General features: G+C 39.5%; 1 protein-coding gene across 3 annotated transcripts in view; it reads left to right on the top strand.

Annotated features, from left to right (window-relative positions):
* GADL1 (glutamate decarboxylase like 1) overlaps positions 1-17,586 on the top strand; it is a 182,390-nt gene that overhangs the window by 87,815 nt on the left and 76,989 nt on the right. The window lies entirely within an intron of this gene.

The raw sequence follows: 17,586 nt of genomic DNA, 5'->3' as shown, positions 1-17,586 counted from the left end.
AATATTTTTTTATTTATTTGACAGACAGAGATCACAAGTAGGCAGAGAGGCCGGCAGAGAGAAAGGAGGAAGCAGGCTCCCTGCTGAGCAGAGAGCCCGATGCGGGGCTCGATCCCAGAACCCTGGGATCATGTCCTGAGCCGAAGGCAGAGGCTTTAACCCACTGAGCCACCCAGGCGCCCCTATAGAGCATGTTTTAAGAAGATTCTCTTCCATTGCCAGATTTACAGTATCTCTTTCCCCTATCCTATTCAAGCACCTCTTGTAATCGTAATTGCTTATGTTATCATTGACTTTGTTGGAAAGATAGGGAAGCCAAATTTGCTGGGGTTACCATCTTCATCTGGGTGATATTAGTAAATCTCAATTCAGCCATCTATATTCTTTTTCTACTCTGTTGACAACTTTTCCTGACACGTAATGCCTCTTGATATCCAGAACGAGATTTTCAAGAGACACCAGACTTTCATAAGAGCAAGTAATGCCATTGGAAGCACCAGGTGAGACCCAGTATTGCACAAAGCCTAAATATCAACTAGGGGAAATGGGAAATTGTCTCAGGTGAAAACACATTCTTTAAAACATAAGGAATTGCAGAATTCTCTCAGTGGATAAACTGGAGGATAGAAAATGTCAATTAAGGGTCTGAAAGATAGGATGAGTCAAGGATCTAATTTGATTCCATTTTTGGAGGAACCCATTCTTTGGGTCAGACTGTTGTTGATTGTTCGCCAGATCCACATTGGCAAACTATATAACAGTTGGTAAATTATATAATGATATAATTATCATAGCTTCAAAATATGTTTCATCTAGGGGGACAGGTCATCATTCACTCTCCAACAAAATGACCTGTTCTTATCTATTTATTCTTCCGAATGGATGTTGGAAATATTTTTCTTTAATATAAAAACTTTGCCCTGGGATATTTTTTTAAAGATTTTATTTATTTATTTGATCAGGGAGCCTGATGTGGGGCTCAAACCCAGGACCCAGGGACCATGACTTGAGCCAAAGGCAGAAACTGAGCCACCCAGGAGCCCCATGCCCTGGGACTTTATTTAGAATTATATTAACCCCTTGGATTAATTTGAAATTTAACATCTTTGCAAAATTTTAGCCAGGAACATAGTATATCTTTCCATTTATTCAGATTATTTTTTATTTCATGCAAAGATTATTAAAAATTTTTTTTCAAGATTGTATTTATTTATTTGACAGAGAAATTGAGATCACAAACAGTGGGGCAGAGGCAGAGAGAGAAGCAGGCTCCATGCTGAGCAGGGAGACCGATGCAGGACTTGATTCTAGGACCCTGGGATCATGACCTGAGCTGAAGGCAGAGGCTTAACCAGCAGAGTCACCCAGGCGTCCCTCTTCTTTAAAGTTTTATTGTGGAAATTTCAAACATATCCAAGAGTGGAGATGAGTGCCTAGGTTTCAAATATATCCAAGAGTGGAGATGAGTGCCTAGGTACTGATGGCATAACGTCAATAAAGATCAATTCATGGCTAATCTAGTTTCATACCTACTCCTTTCTACTTTTTCCAGTATGATTGGAAAAAAAAAATTAATGTCACAGAATTTTGATTTTTTTTTCCATAGAAGACTCAAATATGCTATATTATTAAGGTTATTTATAAATTTTTATATTGATTATTATTATAGATAGAATCTTTAAAAATCTTCTAACTGCAAATTCTGTTATAAAAGAAAACTTTAAATTATTTATATATAACTACTTTACCAGATTTCTAATTATTCTGAGGAAATTTAAGCATATTTTCTTATATTTTCTAAATATAGAATTAGATCAGTATATAACTGTAATTTTGTTTTCTTTCTAATATGTAGTCTTCATATCAGTTATCAGCAATTATAATGTACTGATAGGATTTCCAAAAATATATTCAGTAATAACAGTTAATAGAAGTCATTTTTGTCTTCTCTGTGATTTTATTAAAGGTGACTTAAAATGTATATGCTTTATAAATCCTCTTGAGAAATAATATAGAGATGAGTACTGAATTTTACCATATTCTTTTTTATTATCTAATAAGGTAGTTCTATCATTTTACTCCTTGAACAAAGTTAACGGTGCCTTAATAGATTTTCTACATTACTGGTTTACTTCATTTTATTGCAGTGATTTGCTTTAATGTATGATGGATTTTGTATTTCAATTTTTTTAAAATAATTTTTTATTTATTTTCAGCGTAACAGTATTCATTTTTTTTTGCACCACACCCAGTGCTCCATGAAATCCATGCCCTCTCTAATACCCATCACCTGGTTCCCACAACCTCCCACCTCCCACCTCCCGCCCCTTCAAAACCCTCAGATTGTTTTTCAGAGTCCATAGTCTCTCATGGTTCACCTCCCCTTCCAGTTTCCCCCGACTCCCTTCTCCTCTCCATCTCCCCTTGTCCTCCATGCTATTTGTTATGCTCCACAAATAAGTGAAACCATATGAAAATTGACTCTCCCTGCTTGACTTATTTCACTCAGCATAATCTCTTCCAGTCCCATCCATGTTGCTACAAAAGTTGGGTGGGTATTCATCCTTTCTGATGGAGGCATAATACTCCATAGTGTATATGGACCACATCTTCCTTATCCATTTGTCCGTTGAAGGGCACTTTGGTTCTTTCCACAGTTTGGCAACCGTGGCCATTGCTGCTATAAACATTGGGTACAGATGGCCCTTCTTTTTACTACGTCTATATCTTTGGGGTAAATACCCAGTAGTGCAATTGCAGGGCCATAGGGAAGCTCTATTTTTTAATTTCTTCAGGAATCTCCCACACTGTTCTCCAAAGTGGCTGCACCAACTTGCATTCCCACCAACAGTGTAAGAGGGTTCCCCTTTCTCCACATCCCCTCCAACACATATTGTTTCCTGTCTTGCTAATTTTGGCCATTCTAACTGGTGTAAGGTGGTATCTCAATGTGGTTTTAATTTGAATCTCCCTGATGGCTAATGATGTATTTCGATTTTTGCTTCTGTCTACGTATGATTGAACTGTGTGTGTGTGTGTGAGATCTTGGTTGGATTGTATCTTTTTTTTTTTTTAAGATTTTTTTTTTTTTTTAATTTGACAGACAGAGATCACAAGTAGGCAGAGAGGCAGGCAGAGAGAGAGGAGGAAGCAGGCTCCCCGCAGAGCAGAGAGCCCGATGTGGGGCTCGATCCCAGGACCCTGGGATCATGACCTGAGCCCAAGGCAGAGGCTTTAACCCACTGAGCCACCCAGGCGCCCCTGTTGGATTGTATTCTTGAGTGCGTTTTGAACTGTCTTCATTTTAGGATAATTACAATAACACAGAGATCATCAGTTTTTTAGAAATGTTCAGAAAAGCCAGTCATAAAAATGGTTAGAAATTTTGAGGGAGATAATTCATTGATCTAGTGTTTATTTTTCCCATTTTTATTTAGAATTTCCCACTCTACTGATCAATTTTAAGAACTTATATTTTCTTAAATATTAATACATTTTACTGAGATTTTCAAATATGTGAGCAGAATATATAATACCCTTTTGTCATTTTCATTTAATTTTTGCCTTATAGATTTGCCAGAAGTCTTAATTTTTAAAATATTTTTCCTGATTTAATTTATCTTCTCTCCATAAGGAATGACTAATTGCATTTATTTTTCAATTCTCATATTTATTAAATTTATTTAATTGTTATTTTCCCCTGCTTCTTTACATTTTTGTTCTGTAGGAATGTTATTTTACATTTGAAGGCTGTTTTGGTTCAGTTCCTTAAGTTTTGTTTTGAGTGTTCTCATTTAAATTATTTTCCAATTAATCCATAATAACAGTGTTGATTTCCTCTTCTAGTCATGAATGGTTTATAAAAGAGATTTTAACTTCCTGAAAGCTTCAGATATGTTATGAAATTCCAATGTTTTATTGTAGTCAGAAAATAATCAAAATGAAAGCAGAGATCAAGAGTGACAAATTTTTACCTTTTCAACTCAAAAGTTACTCTTGAAAGGATATCTTATCATACAGAATCCATTTTTAGTTTGTATTTTCTTTCTCAAATAGATAAACAGACTTAAGGGATTGGGGCAGGGAGGAAAGGGTTTAAAGAGGAACCAAGTATTAAATATGAATGTGCAGGCCCAAGAGAACCAAGGAAGAACAGAATTTTCCTGTAAATACAGGATATAAATGTCCTTTCCTCTCTTGGCTCAGGTTTTAGGCGAGGCTCAGAGAGTTGGGAAGCCTCTTCTCTCCCCTACCCCTCATGTCAGTTTGGAAAGTAGAAATTAAATAGGCATGGTAGGGGGCTTATTAAAATGAAAGAGTGCCTGAGAGAGCCCCCAATAAGTTTCAGAGTCGCTGGCAGGGAGCTAGCTTTTCCAAATTGACTAAACATAAACAAGAAGACACAAGGGAGTCTGGAAATAAGGGCGAAAGACAAGAAGCATGGCTGTGATCGGACAACCAGAGACCATGGCAGGTCTTAAGATTTAAGCAGGGAGATGGAAGGATCATATGTGGATGAGCTAGAGATGGGGCAGGTGGTCAGCACAAGGACAGCAGTGATCACACTGATGAAGCAGATGTTCACTCCCCAACTTCAGTATGGAGTTGCCAAATCTGGCAAAGTAAAATACAGGATGCTCAGTCAAGTTTGAATACCAGATAAACAGCAGATAATATTTTAGTATAAGTATGTCCCCAATTTTGCACGGGATATACTTTTACTGAAACTGTTGGTTGTTATGAATTTATGTGAAATTTTTACAGAATTCAAACTGAGTAGGATATTTTCTATCTTATCTGGCAACTGTCCTCGATGACATTTGTGAATATCCCAACAATGTTAAATAAAGAGCAAGAGGAAGAAAACTCTCAGAGAAAAAATCTTGATTGTCCAGGTTTTATGTCTGAATGATCTGAGATATCACTCAGTTAGAATTTTGAGGTTTTCTGAAAGGGACGAGATTAAATATTTTGCATCAGAAATAAATGTGGCTCCAAATCAGAAACATTTTCAGTTAAAGAAAAATAAATTGTCATTTTGCACTTCCAAAGTGAGGCAATTGTTATGCATTGAAATTCATAACAATGTTTTTTGTTTTTAAGTTCACGCGACAGGTAAAATATGGTACTTAACAGTATGATGTCTATATCTCTGTTCAAGAGACCCGCACGAACTAAACTAGGATCTCTCAGTGTTAATTCCATATTCCTAGTCTTCTCCATCTCTGGTCCAATCATCTAGAAACCAGAGTGAGAGTGGTGTAATGTGACCATCTCTATGGGGGAGAAGGGAAGTAAGGGGTCATATGGACCAGCAGAGAGCCTAAATTGTGTGTCCTATAAATGTCTTCCATCTCTTGCTGTGACAACTTGCTAATGGGTTACTGAGCTTTAAACTTGGTCCAGAAACTGAAAAGAAATGAGGAGGATGAATTTTTATCTTTCCCATTTCTGGCTCGAGACCAGTTGTCAGAAAAAAAAGTTCATGGCTTCTTTTTTATGAGGCTACTCTCTTCCCAGTACATTTCATTATGCCCTTGTCATGGAGTAGCACATGTCACTATTATATGTCCTTTGGATCTTATCTTGACATATTATTCCTCTGTTTTATTACCAGTTTTAGACAGCACCATAGTGCAGATTAAACCCTTGACATTCAGTTACAGAAATACTGATGCATTCATTTAGAGTACTGTCAGAATCTTCGTGCCCTTTCAATATCCAGCTTGCCTGAGATGTAAGTGAAATGCAATGAAATACATAGCTTTTTCCAGAGCTAGCGAGAATCGGGAATTTATATATAACAAGGAAAAGATTGTTTTCTGCCTGTGAGGTAGCCACAGCAAGCATTAGAAGGTTTAATCTCTCTAAGAAGTTTTATTTCCCAATTATGAAAGTTGTAGGGTCCCCTTCACTTAAGGGGTTCAGTTGAAATCCAAGAGCAAATTCTCCCGGGAAGTGGAGTTCCTTATCTGTCTCCTTAATTTCACAAGACTATGACTGGGAAAACGACTCACTCATGATTGGTGGTGAGGTTAATTTCATGGAGTCAAGAGTCTTAAATGTACTCTAGAGCCTGATATTGGTTTTACAGATTAACAGTGAATTACTGTGAGCCCAAGGGGTTTCTCTTTCCCTATATGGGATCGCCCCCCTCCCTAATGCCTCTGTTACTTTGAGCATTCTTCAGAAAGCTCCTCACTCATATTCAAGGCATTTATCATAATTGTTCAGAATCAAAAATGACATTCACCTGTGCCAGGCTAGGTGAGCTCAGGGAAGACATTGTCTCTCGTCATTGTGCCAATTTTATGGATTTTGAGAAGCGGGAGAAAAGGAACACAGCGATGGTTCATCTTAGGTCATTGTGGATCTGGGGCACTGTCCCTGCCAGCCCACAGTGCCTTTCTAGAGGGTACACCGAGTGGTGTGAGGTTTTAGGGATGTGATAGGATTTGGGGCTGAAGGAGGGGTACAGCCTTCACCCCATGATGTTCTATAGTATAGTTATTCCCTGAACAGACAGAAATTGAGAATATGGGGTCTGGGGTAGAGCCAGGCAATTCATCACACCCTCGGGAGGGATGTGCTGGAGAGGGGGCTAGGGAACAATCTGAGGTTTAGAGGGACATCTGGACATCACGTTAAGAACACATTCATTTTTCTCTCAGGCAAGTGGTTCCCTCTATGTGGAAACCAGACACTTCTTTGCCACCCTGAGTCCTGTTCTATCTCTCACAGTGTTCTGCTCAAGCATCAACTTTCCAGAAAGACTGCTGGCTTCCCTGGCATCTTTGCAGGTCTCTTCTGTATCCAAACATTTGTTTAGCATGTATTGCAAAGTCCTCTGTGATCTAACTAATCATTATCCTGCCACCTGTACTTAAAAAGAGGCTCCTTAACTGTGCTCGTGCCCAATAAGGTCTTGCATGAGTGTGATGGATGGATAGATGAGTGGATAAATTTACTAATCCATTTCATCCCCATATCAATCTAATAAGGTAGGGATTATCCCTCTGACCATTGGTCAGATGAGGAAACTGAGTACAGAAAACATAAATCACATGCCCACGGCTCCCAGGCTGGTAAAGTTTGGCCCTGGGATTCAGGACCGGTGATGCTTCACTCCACAATCCGTGATTTTAATCACACAGCTTCTGTGACCCTAAATCAAAATGACAGGTAATGGATCAACCTAATATCCTACCTGAAACTGTAAATTCTGAAGCCACCATGACATACAGAAATAGAAAATATTGATTTGGGAAGATAAGATTTGAATGTTCAATCCTCTTAGAACCAATACAAAGTGAAATACTATTGCTAGTGATTTTGCTTATTCTAACTCTTCACATGCTCAGCCAGGCTGGTGAAGCTGACCTGTAAATCTCTTCCTAGCTCTGGTGCCCAGACGTGGCATGTAGGTTTTTCTCATCTGCTTTTTCTCTTTCAGCCTATGATTCTGTAGAGGTCACTCTCCCCAGCATTTACAGTTAGGGATCTTCTAAATACCCTGGTCTAACAGTCACCTTGGAGACTTGCTGTTCATTAAACAAGAGTTTGGTTTAGAAAATAAAATTCTCTTACCAATTGAGCCAGAGAATCCTAGAAGTCACCTGATCTCCCTGCTTCAGACCCATCAGAGAGCCCTTCTCTCTACCTTCCGTCCCTCCCTCTTTTCTTGCTCCATGCTCAGTTGTGGGTTCTACTTGCTGTTTGCATATGAGTTTCCAGGTTGATATTCATAGCTCTTTCTGCTGCATTATTTCAGCAAAGACCTATCATAAATGTCAAAATACAATCTTAAAATGAAACAGAAAACAAACCCAGACTCAACCAGTTTTATTACAGAGTACTTTTTTTTTTCCCTTGGGGTTTTGGGGAAACAAAGGAAATTAGAAATTATAAGCTGGTATGTGTCTGGATAGTCAAATACCATTCTCTATGGAAATTGCATAAAACATTTCTCCAAAACGAAAAGAAAAATAAACCATGACAGTGTTATTCTAATTTATTTTAAATTAAATATTCTCTTTTAGAAGCAATATATTTATGGTTTGTTGTAAAAGCAATTAAAAATTTGCCTCAATTGGGGCACCTGGGTGGCTCAGTGGGTTAAAGTCTCTGTCTTAGGCTCAGGTCCTGATCCCAGGGTCCTGGAATCGAGCCCCCATTGGGCTCTCTGCTCAGTGGAGAGTCTGCTTCTCTTACTCTCTTTCTGCCTGCCTCTCTGCCTACTTGTGATCTCTCTCTGTGTCAAATAAATAAATAAAATCTTTAAAAAAAAATTGCCTCAAATGAAAATGAAAGACAATGGGTTGGAGCCTTCATACAAATGTTTAACTCTTCTTACCTCGACACATTCGGAAATGATTGTCTTACTGAGTGTATCTCCTCATTGGGTATGTCTTAAAATAGGACATATTGTTTTAACAATATGTTTTTCACATGGGTCTGAAAATTATGACGCCTGGACTAAATCCAGCTTGATACTTGTTTTTATAAACACTTGTTTTTATAAATAAAGTTTTATTGGGACACAGCCACACCCCTTCATTTTAGTATCCTATATAGCTGCTTTCATGCTGCAACTACAGAGTTGACTAGCTATGACAGAGATTGGATGGTTTATGAAGCTGAGAAAGTTTAGTCTCTGGTCCTTTACAGAAATTGTTTGCCCTTCTCTATTTTAGAACATCCAAAGAAGAGGGCTTTGCTTTCCTTAGTGTTGGAGACCACAGTTTGAACTAGGAAGTTCTGGGATTATATATGATTTGTTAATGGGAAAATTCACTTATGGACCTCGAAGCCCAGTAAGACCTATGTTCAAATTCCATCTTTGTTTGGGACTACCCTGCGTGCCAGTGACAAGTTGCTTAGCTTTTCCAAAACTCAGTTATTTTATCTGTAAAATGAAGGCACTTTTTACTGTGAAGAACTACTATGCCATTAAATAGGACAAAGTTTCAAAGTGTGTAGCGTGTTGCCAGCCATATAATGGAACCTTAGTGAATACAGTTTTTTTCCTTGTTATGTCCAAATTGAGGAGTGAGCTGCATATGAAGGTACAGATTCTTCTGTCTGGACAAATGATCATTTGTGTAATGGAAAAATTCTTTGTCATTTTCGCACATTTCTGTATTTTATCACGAGTCTTTGGGGAAAAAAATGCTTTGTCCACTACACCTTGGGTCCTATTCGCAGGTTTTACCAAGTACTTCCTGATTCATTTCAAACTATTATTTAAGGCCAGTTTTAAGTAGGATTGCCCATGGTCATTACAATTATCAATGATTTCCAACAACACTTTAATGGGATTTATGCAATGAAGAGCAGGGAACTTGTGTTTTGGAAATTGCCTTGCTGCACAGCATTTTCCCCTGTATAAAATCAATCTCTTACCTATACTCCAGGCCTCAGAGGCCAGACCTCTCGAGGATGCTCCCACTCCAAGAAATGTAGGCCAGTGGCCTTGCTGCTGAACGTGTAAAATTCCATTTGAGAAGGAACCGGGCCCTCGTTTACAACATCACTGATTTTGTTAAATACCGTGCTCCTGGTGTGGAATCACTTTTCTAGCCTCAGTCCAGGGAAACACTCTTGCTTTGCATCTATTTTGTCCAAGATGAAAGACACCATCTCTATAGGTACCTGCCCACCTGTTTTGGAGAAGTGCAAGCAAGCCCTCTAGACTGATGAAATAAGGCTTGTGTTAAATACTTTTTCCCAGACATTTCACTTCAACATTATGGCACAAATACTTATCCCCAGGAGGTGGGCTTCCATGCAGCCTCATTATCCTCAATTTACAGATGAATGAAAATGTGAAATGATGGAGCAAAGTGAAGCATTTGACAGTCATAGTAAATACTCAGAACTCAGACGCAGCCAGTGACTACTGGATGCTTTTGCTGTGCGCACATTACCAGGTATGCCAAGAAATTGGCAAATAGTCTATGCCCTTCCCCCTCCATCCAGCACAACTTCTGCGCACACATATCACTCCTGTTGCACTGAGTTTCCCCATGACCTTTCCCTTGGTGTTGACCTCATCTCTCCTCCTTTCCTTTCGCCACCTCACTCATCTCTCTTTTCTTGCCTTCTTCCTTTTCTCTCCTTATCCTACCATATTGTGTTTTTGTAAGCTGCCTTAAATCTCTCTTGCAACAAAGCAGGCTCTTAAGTAAATACGTATCAGAAAGAATCACAGAAACTCATAGTTTGAAGTAATGGAAGAAGATCAAGGACCACCGTTCCTCCTACCAGAGCTAAGTGAGCCAAATTTACATAGTCACATTGATATGATTAAACTTCTCCAAACCAATAGGGCTTCGTTCTATATCACAAAAGCATGGCAAATCAAAAAGTGGAATAGATTAAGGTTGTGGGGGTATGGTTTTGCGCAACACATGCAAGCTATAGTCTGTGGACATATGCTTCATATCTTAGAGCTTTTCCCCTCCCCCACTTTGATTAAGAGTCCAGCATTATTCATATCAACCTATATTTTCTTTATTTAAGTGCATAGAATAAAGTGATTCTTCACTTGTATTCAAAATAAAACTTCGATAATGAGCACAAATAGCTCCCAACGTAGTCAGATAATCACCCTGGTTTCTTTCCCCTTGTAAAAACACTTCACAGAGTTCTCTGAACTCAATACAAGTGTAATGTGGACTGAAATTTCTAGATCAAGAATTTTCTTTTTTTTTTTAATTTATTTGACACACAGAGAGAGAGAGAGGTCACAAGCAGACAGAGAGGCAGGCAGAGAGAGAGAGGGGGAAGCAGGTTCCCTGCTGAGCAGGGAGCCTGATGTGGGGCTCTATCCCGGAACCCTGGGATCATGACCTGAGCCGAAAGCAGAGGATTAACCCACTGAGCCACCCAGGTGCCCCTAGATCAAGAATTTTCAACATGAGATCAAGAGCCATCAGAACAATGTTTTTTAATCCTAGTTGCATATTAGGATCACCTGAGAAGCTTAAAAAAAATAACCGTTGCTCTTACCCACACCAAAAGTTCTGATTTTGGGGTCTGGAGTCAAGAGCCTGCACTGATGTTAAAAACAAAAACAAAAACGAAACACAAAAGAAAACCCCAAAAAACTCCTCACAGAATTCTAATGTTAGCTAGGATTGAGAACTGCTATACTAATAGCTTTTGAGTTATACAGTAGATTTTAAGTCTCCCCAGCTTTTTATTTTCCTTTTTAATGAATAGTCAGCATAGAATAGCAGATACCAGTATGCCGTTCATGTAGTAATGATGGGTACTATTCCATGAAATTCCTGTTTCAGTTTCATGTATAAGGTGGATAGTGTCACTATTTAAAAAATAATTTCTTACTGTGGACCATCATCAATGTTTGAAAAACACTGCTTTGGATTATCTTTAACGGAGAAAGTGTGTTGATAGCTGCCTAGGGAAGATCAGAAAATCTTCCTCTGTCCTAAGAGAGAAGCCCAATTGCACTATTTTTAAATGCTTGTAGGACACCCAGAGGTATGGCCAAGCGATCTCTGCACTATCAAATGTTTTTTTACCTATTTATAGAAGCACTTACAGATTCTCCAAGACACTGAGCCCAACTTTCAGCTCTCCTGTAGTCACCCTTGCTGCTTAAAATTATTAAGTTGCATTTCTTAAAAAAAAATCTTCTAGCTCAGTCTCCTCATTTTAAAATCAGCTCATCCTGACCCTTAGTTAGGGGTATTTACGGGAGAGTTACACTTCATTAGTAAATCGAGGATCTCCAGTCTGGCACTAAATTATTCTATCAGTTCTCTAAAGATCCCCATCAGGACGGTAGGCATAGCACTTCAACAAAATTTTCTGGAATCTTCCAGGAGGCTTTCTCGAAGGGGAAATGGAGCTTTGGTATTAACAACACTAAGTGCCCAGATATTTCAGGATAATGAGTGGTTTTAACCATTCACATGATGGAAATGTAGAAACCTTATCAAGAAGACTGGGGAGTTTCTGGCTTCACTGGCCCCACCCCTGGGAGAAGGGACTGCTCCTCCCAACCTTGTTGTCTGCATGACAATACGCTCAAGTGTTTCACCACAGGGCAGAAGAGAGGAGGGCAGTGTTGTTCATGAATTCTTTCCGGAATTCAAGCACAGACATCTTAAATATGAGCAAACTTCCACACCAAATATCTTCCAGAAAACACACAATGACGGAGGGGAGTGAGAATTGGAGAATTAATTGAAGATCTAGGCAGGGGTTGATCTAGGGATGATACTAATGTCTCAAAAATGAGATAAAAGGAGGGCTAAATCAATTGATCAAAAAATAATTCAGAGCTGCCAACAGAAGCCTTTAAGACTGGATGTGAACCTTCTGGAGATACTGAGAGGGCCAGTGAACCACGACGTGTCTGAACTAGCCTTCAGATGGCAAGGAAAAGGCAAGTAAGAACTCTGATCTGGTGGGGAGTTTGTGGGGGAGAACTATGGCCCTTCATTAAAAATAATAAGCTTTCTCTCGAGCAGGATACAACACCAGATTGTTTTTTAACAATTTTCTGCTCTGACAGCCATGAAAAAGCCTCATACAACAGAAAGGAAAATGAATTAAATAAATCAGTCCAAATAAGAGGGGTCAAAGGCATACCATGAGAGAAATAAAAGATGTCCATCCAAAGAATCTGCAAAAGAAACAGTACATGTTTTGGATATAGATGATGTGACCAGGGCAAAAGGCGGAAATACTGTCCACAGAAGCCCAGAAAGTTGAGGCCTCCCTGATTAAAGTTGAAGGCCAGTCTATGAGCAGATCCTATAGCAGAGTTGACTGTATGAAACCCACACTCTGCTGTCAGTCAGTAACTGCATGAGACTAAGGGAATCAGGTGGAACATACACAGAGAGACAGAGTGAGGACTCCAGTGAAGGCAAATGCAAAGATTTTTCGTGTCGCAAGTGATTTTGATGACCAGATCTCATTCTTCCCATAAAGATTTGTAAAGTGTTCTACTCCTTTGAAAGTCAGAACAGGAACACACGTGGGACTGAAGAAAAAAACAGAGAAAGTCAGAAATCATGGATGGACATTGCCCTGAAAGAAGTGAAGATGAAGGGTTATATTCTCACTTTCCTACTTTGTAGATCAAATGCTATTTAGACAACTGAATGGTCCGGTTTCCACAGATTTCAAACACCCCATATAACAAGAAACTGGGGTTCCCCTGTACTTGAAGGCTTGAATGATACTATTATTTTATTTATTTATTTGACAGAGAGAGAGCGAGAAGAGAGGGCCCAAGCAGGGAGAGCTGGAGGCAGAAGGACAGGGAGAAGCAGGTTCTTCGCTAAGCAAGGAGCTGGACATGGGGCTCGATCCCTGTACCCTGGGATCACTACCTGACCTGAAGGCAAACGCTTAACGGATTGAGCCAGCCAGGTGCCTCTCAACTTGGTTTTCTGTAGCTACTGGCAGATGCATATCATTAAAAAGGGGAGGTGGATGAGAGGTATAATATGCTCACTGCATAAGCAGTGAGGGTGTCTGGAGTTGACATCTTGTTCTTCAGCTTGCTTGGGGAGAGAAGGAAAGTGAAGAAAGAATGGGTGGTGACAGCTGGGGGTCGGGGGTATGAGAATTTGTAGGAGGAAGGGAGTGATGAGCAGGATTTTGGCCAAAGACTGAGAGGTGTTCCCGAGTGACATTAGTTCATTAGATTTTCACGGTCTTTGTGAAGGTGGGTAGAACACTTCTCACTATCTCCATTACGTTGATGAGAAAATGAAGCCCAAGATGTTAAGTGACTTGCTTTGAGCTCTGACACCGGGGGACTGAATCAAAAGTAGAGACCACATCTCCTGATTCTCACTCTTTTCTGCCAGAGCAATAATGAAGTTGAAGTTGAAGTATATGTAAGAACCTGTGAAAATTCTCTGACCAGTCATTCTTATTATGGCACTTAAGACCGCGGTGACCTGCCCACTCTTTACCTTTCCAGGCTTCCTAGCTCATCTCCTGCCAGTTAACAAGCTACAGTCATACTGAATTCATTCCATCTTCTCTTCTACCTCGATGCTCCCTATCTTTCAGCCCTCTGGGACATATTTCTTCTCCCGAAGAGCTCTATCTAACATCTCTGAGTCAATGAAAGTTGACCCTCCTTTGTGCTCTGTAGACTTTGTTCTTAGCCCTAGTCTAGCACCATTCTGTAACTGCCTGTTTTTCTATCCTTATGTACATTTTAAACTTCTTAGGGAGAGTGATTTTCTCACTAAGCATTATATCCCCTGTGCCAAGCCCAGCTTTTGGCCTATACAGAGCCTCCCAAGTGTTTTATCAGTCAATCAATCAAGCCAAGATCAGAAGGTAGGATCATTTTAAAAATTCTCTATTACATTTTAGATTACAACCAAGCCCTTCTGCTACTGATAACCTAAATTCAGTTTTGTGCATCCAATCAACAAATGTTAGCCAAGATGCTTAGTGCCTCTATGGGGTTGGGTTGTATACCCAGGTTTCTCATAGTGCTTGTCATATAAAAGGTCCTCATTACATAATTTTGTAATGAACTAGTACAAAGATGATTAATATACCAATTTCCTAAGGCATTTAGACAATTGTCTTACATGTAAGTAATGATGATATGGGACAGAATATGGAAAGAGCCATATGGGAATAATTTGGGGTAAGCTATTTCTTTGGCTAAGCTAAAAAACAGGATTGCAAGGAGTGAGGACTTAAAGGAGCCCCATGTAATCGCTGACTCCTAGGAAAGAGAAAGCAGAATCTGATGTAGCCTCTGGAAATAAAAATGGCTTGACTCATCTCAACAAGAAAAATATGCAACCTACTGGCTCATTCTATATTTGAAGTTATGCCCTTAAGTATCACCATGTTTCATTTGATATTCAGAAAAATATCAAAATGCTGTAGACAAGATGCCACCACTAAGAGGACAGAAGTCATATTTATGGGAACAGATTAAGGGTCGGCAACAGGACTGTAGTTGTTTTGATCTCCAGTTCAATGTGCTCTTGATGGGCCGTCTTCCGTCTCACCTGCCTCTCTGAGGATTCTTAATGACACGTATTTAAGGGTCTGCTGTAGAAAGAGCGAAATGTCATGGATACAGAGTTCATGCCCTTCATCCCAGCAGCCTTGGTTTGAAACCCAGCCCCACCACCTAAAAGCTACCTGATCTTGGGTAATTAACTGAAGCTTGCCATGTTGAAGTTTTAAATATATGAGCCTATAAAATCTTCCCCTTTCTACTTAAGCTACTTTGATTGCTTTTCCTTTATTTGCCACTGTGTGAGTGCTAGTACAATAACTACTAATTCCTGAAAACTGAGATGATATCACAGTATAAGGCAATTTGTATTCTCATTGCATCTATGTCTTTGGAAATCATATACCCAGTATTTATTGTCCTGCTAGCATTAAGATTATAAAGATGAGCAAGATAAACACAGTGCTTCTCTTTGATGGTACAATAATGACTAATTATTTTCAAAAACATTAACTTTCACTCTACTTATTCCAAAATGTTCTCTTCTCTGGAAAGCCGAACATCTTCTCTTAGTAGAAGTGTATCTTAAAACTAAAGACATCTCATCCATTTTAATACAAGGATACAAACTAAAATGCAAAGCAGGAACTTTCTGGTGAAAGTTTTCATTTATTTTCGATAAAGTAAATCCCATGCCTCCAGTTGTTCTTTATGAAGCCTTCCCAAGGCAGGAGGATTTTTCAGTGTAATGAAATTAATGGTGTCATGACTGGAGGACAATCACTCATTCTGCTGTATGCTTTTTTGGCTCTTCTCTTCTCCATTTGCCTATGATGATGCAATTTGTCTCCTGATAATGGATGGGCTTCCTTTCCCTTTCAATCACTAGCGTGAAGTACTGAAACTTGCTCAAGAAATGTCCAAAGTTCATCTGCGTGGGGGACTTTTTTTGAGTCTTTCATGGTTGATGAAAAGAAATTTATAGTCATGATGCAAGTAAAAGATGGTGTGTGTGCTTTGTCCTTAAAATGTATGCAGTGGCGTTTTAATGTTATAATATATGGTCAGGCTGCAGTTGCTATGGAAACAATAACCAAATTGTCTGACCTTTGAGGGTAGGGAGATGCAGTGGTGGCAGCAGCGATCAGAGCCGAGGATTACTGATAGAATGAAAGTAGAGATTAAAGAGAAAGGGGCTCTTTATACCTTAATGTTCAGATGAGAGCAATCTATTCTTCCCCTGTGTCTACCAACAATATCCATCAGAACAAGACTGAAGACTTCCAGTATTCCTTTGGTTATTATCTTTATACTATTTATTTTCGAACCTGGATGAATGGAGTTTTGGAGTTCTTGATTATAGTTGGTCTATAATTTTTTTTAAAGATTTTATTTATTTATTTATTTGACGGGGAGAGAGAGAGAGATCACAAGTAGGCAGAGAGGCAGGCAGAGAGAGAGGGAAGCACGCCCCCCGCCGAGCAGAGAGCCCAATGTGGGGCTCGATCCCAGGACCCTGAGATCATGACCCGAGCTGACGGCCGAGGCCTAACCCACTGAGCCACCCAGGCGCCTCGGTCTATAATTTTTTACATAACATAAAATCATGCCTTCTGGTAATGGCACACATTATATCCAGATTGGTATCCATCTATAACAATGTTACTATTAAGACAGCAAATGCATGGTTTCGTTTGGAAGGTACTGAGTTGATTAGTCAAATGAATACCTTCTCTGTTCAGAAGAGATCACTTTCTAGGACCTCTGTGACCATTGGGGAGTTTCTCTGTGGCTTCCTGTATAGTACTGATCCTTTTGTATTGTTAAGATTTAGAAGATGCTCCAAATGAGAAGTTCACATATCTGAGTTTCTTCTGTTCATACTACGTGTCAGGGGAATGTGAGGACATGTGGATTATGGGGAGTGGCATCATCACCCATAATTGCTTAGGGAGGGTCCTGAATGCCCAGTACAGTGTTAAGCTCTATGGACATGGACATAAATATGAAATGATTCCTGCCCTCAAGAACTTGCTTGACTACACAAAGAGAAAATACATGCAGACTGCATACTGAGTAGGGAAAGCACAGAGCAAAGCCAGCAAATGCAGCCAAATATAATAGGAAGACGTGAGTCCAATGGGAAGGGCAGGAAAGAAGCTGAAGGGAAAAACATAACTCGAGATGGGACCCAAAAGAAGGCAGACCTAGATAACGAGGAAAGACCTTGTTTGGTATTAGTAAACTTCAGAACTTGTAATTATGCTGCATGTATTTTTTGAATGTGTCAAATATTATACTAAAATAGAGGTAAGGTCAAGCAAATGGTCTGAGCAAAAGATACACATGGGGCCTGATATGGTGGTTAAAGGACTTTGAGTAGTTTGGTTCTGTTGGGGAAGCAGAGGATTTTACTAGGTATTCTGTAACAATGAGGATGCTCACACCATTGTGGGGACTGCAAAGTACAATGGGATGGGCAGGAAGAAAGTTGAAGGTAAAGCATATCTTGAGATGGGAAATCTGGGAATATGTAAATACTAGATGACCCTGAATGCAAAATTTGAGGTCAAGGTGAAGAATTTAGAATGGTAATAAACAGGGTA

Source organism: Lutra lutra, chromosome 1, assembly GCF_902655055.1.
Source record: "Lutra lutra chromosome 1, mLutLut1.2, whole genome shotgun sequence".
Classification (NCBI taxonomy): domain Eukaryota; kingdom Metazoa; phylum Chordata; class Mammalia; order Carnivora; family Mustelidae; genus Lutra; species Lutra lutra.
Note: the sequence above shows the minus strand (reverse complement) of the source record. Positions and strands in the feature narration are given on the sequence as shown.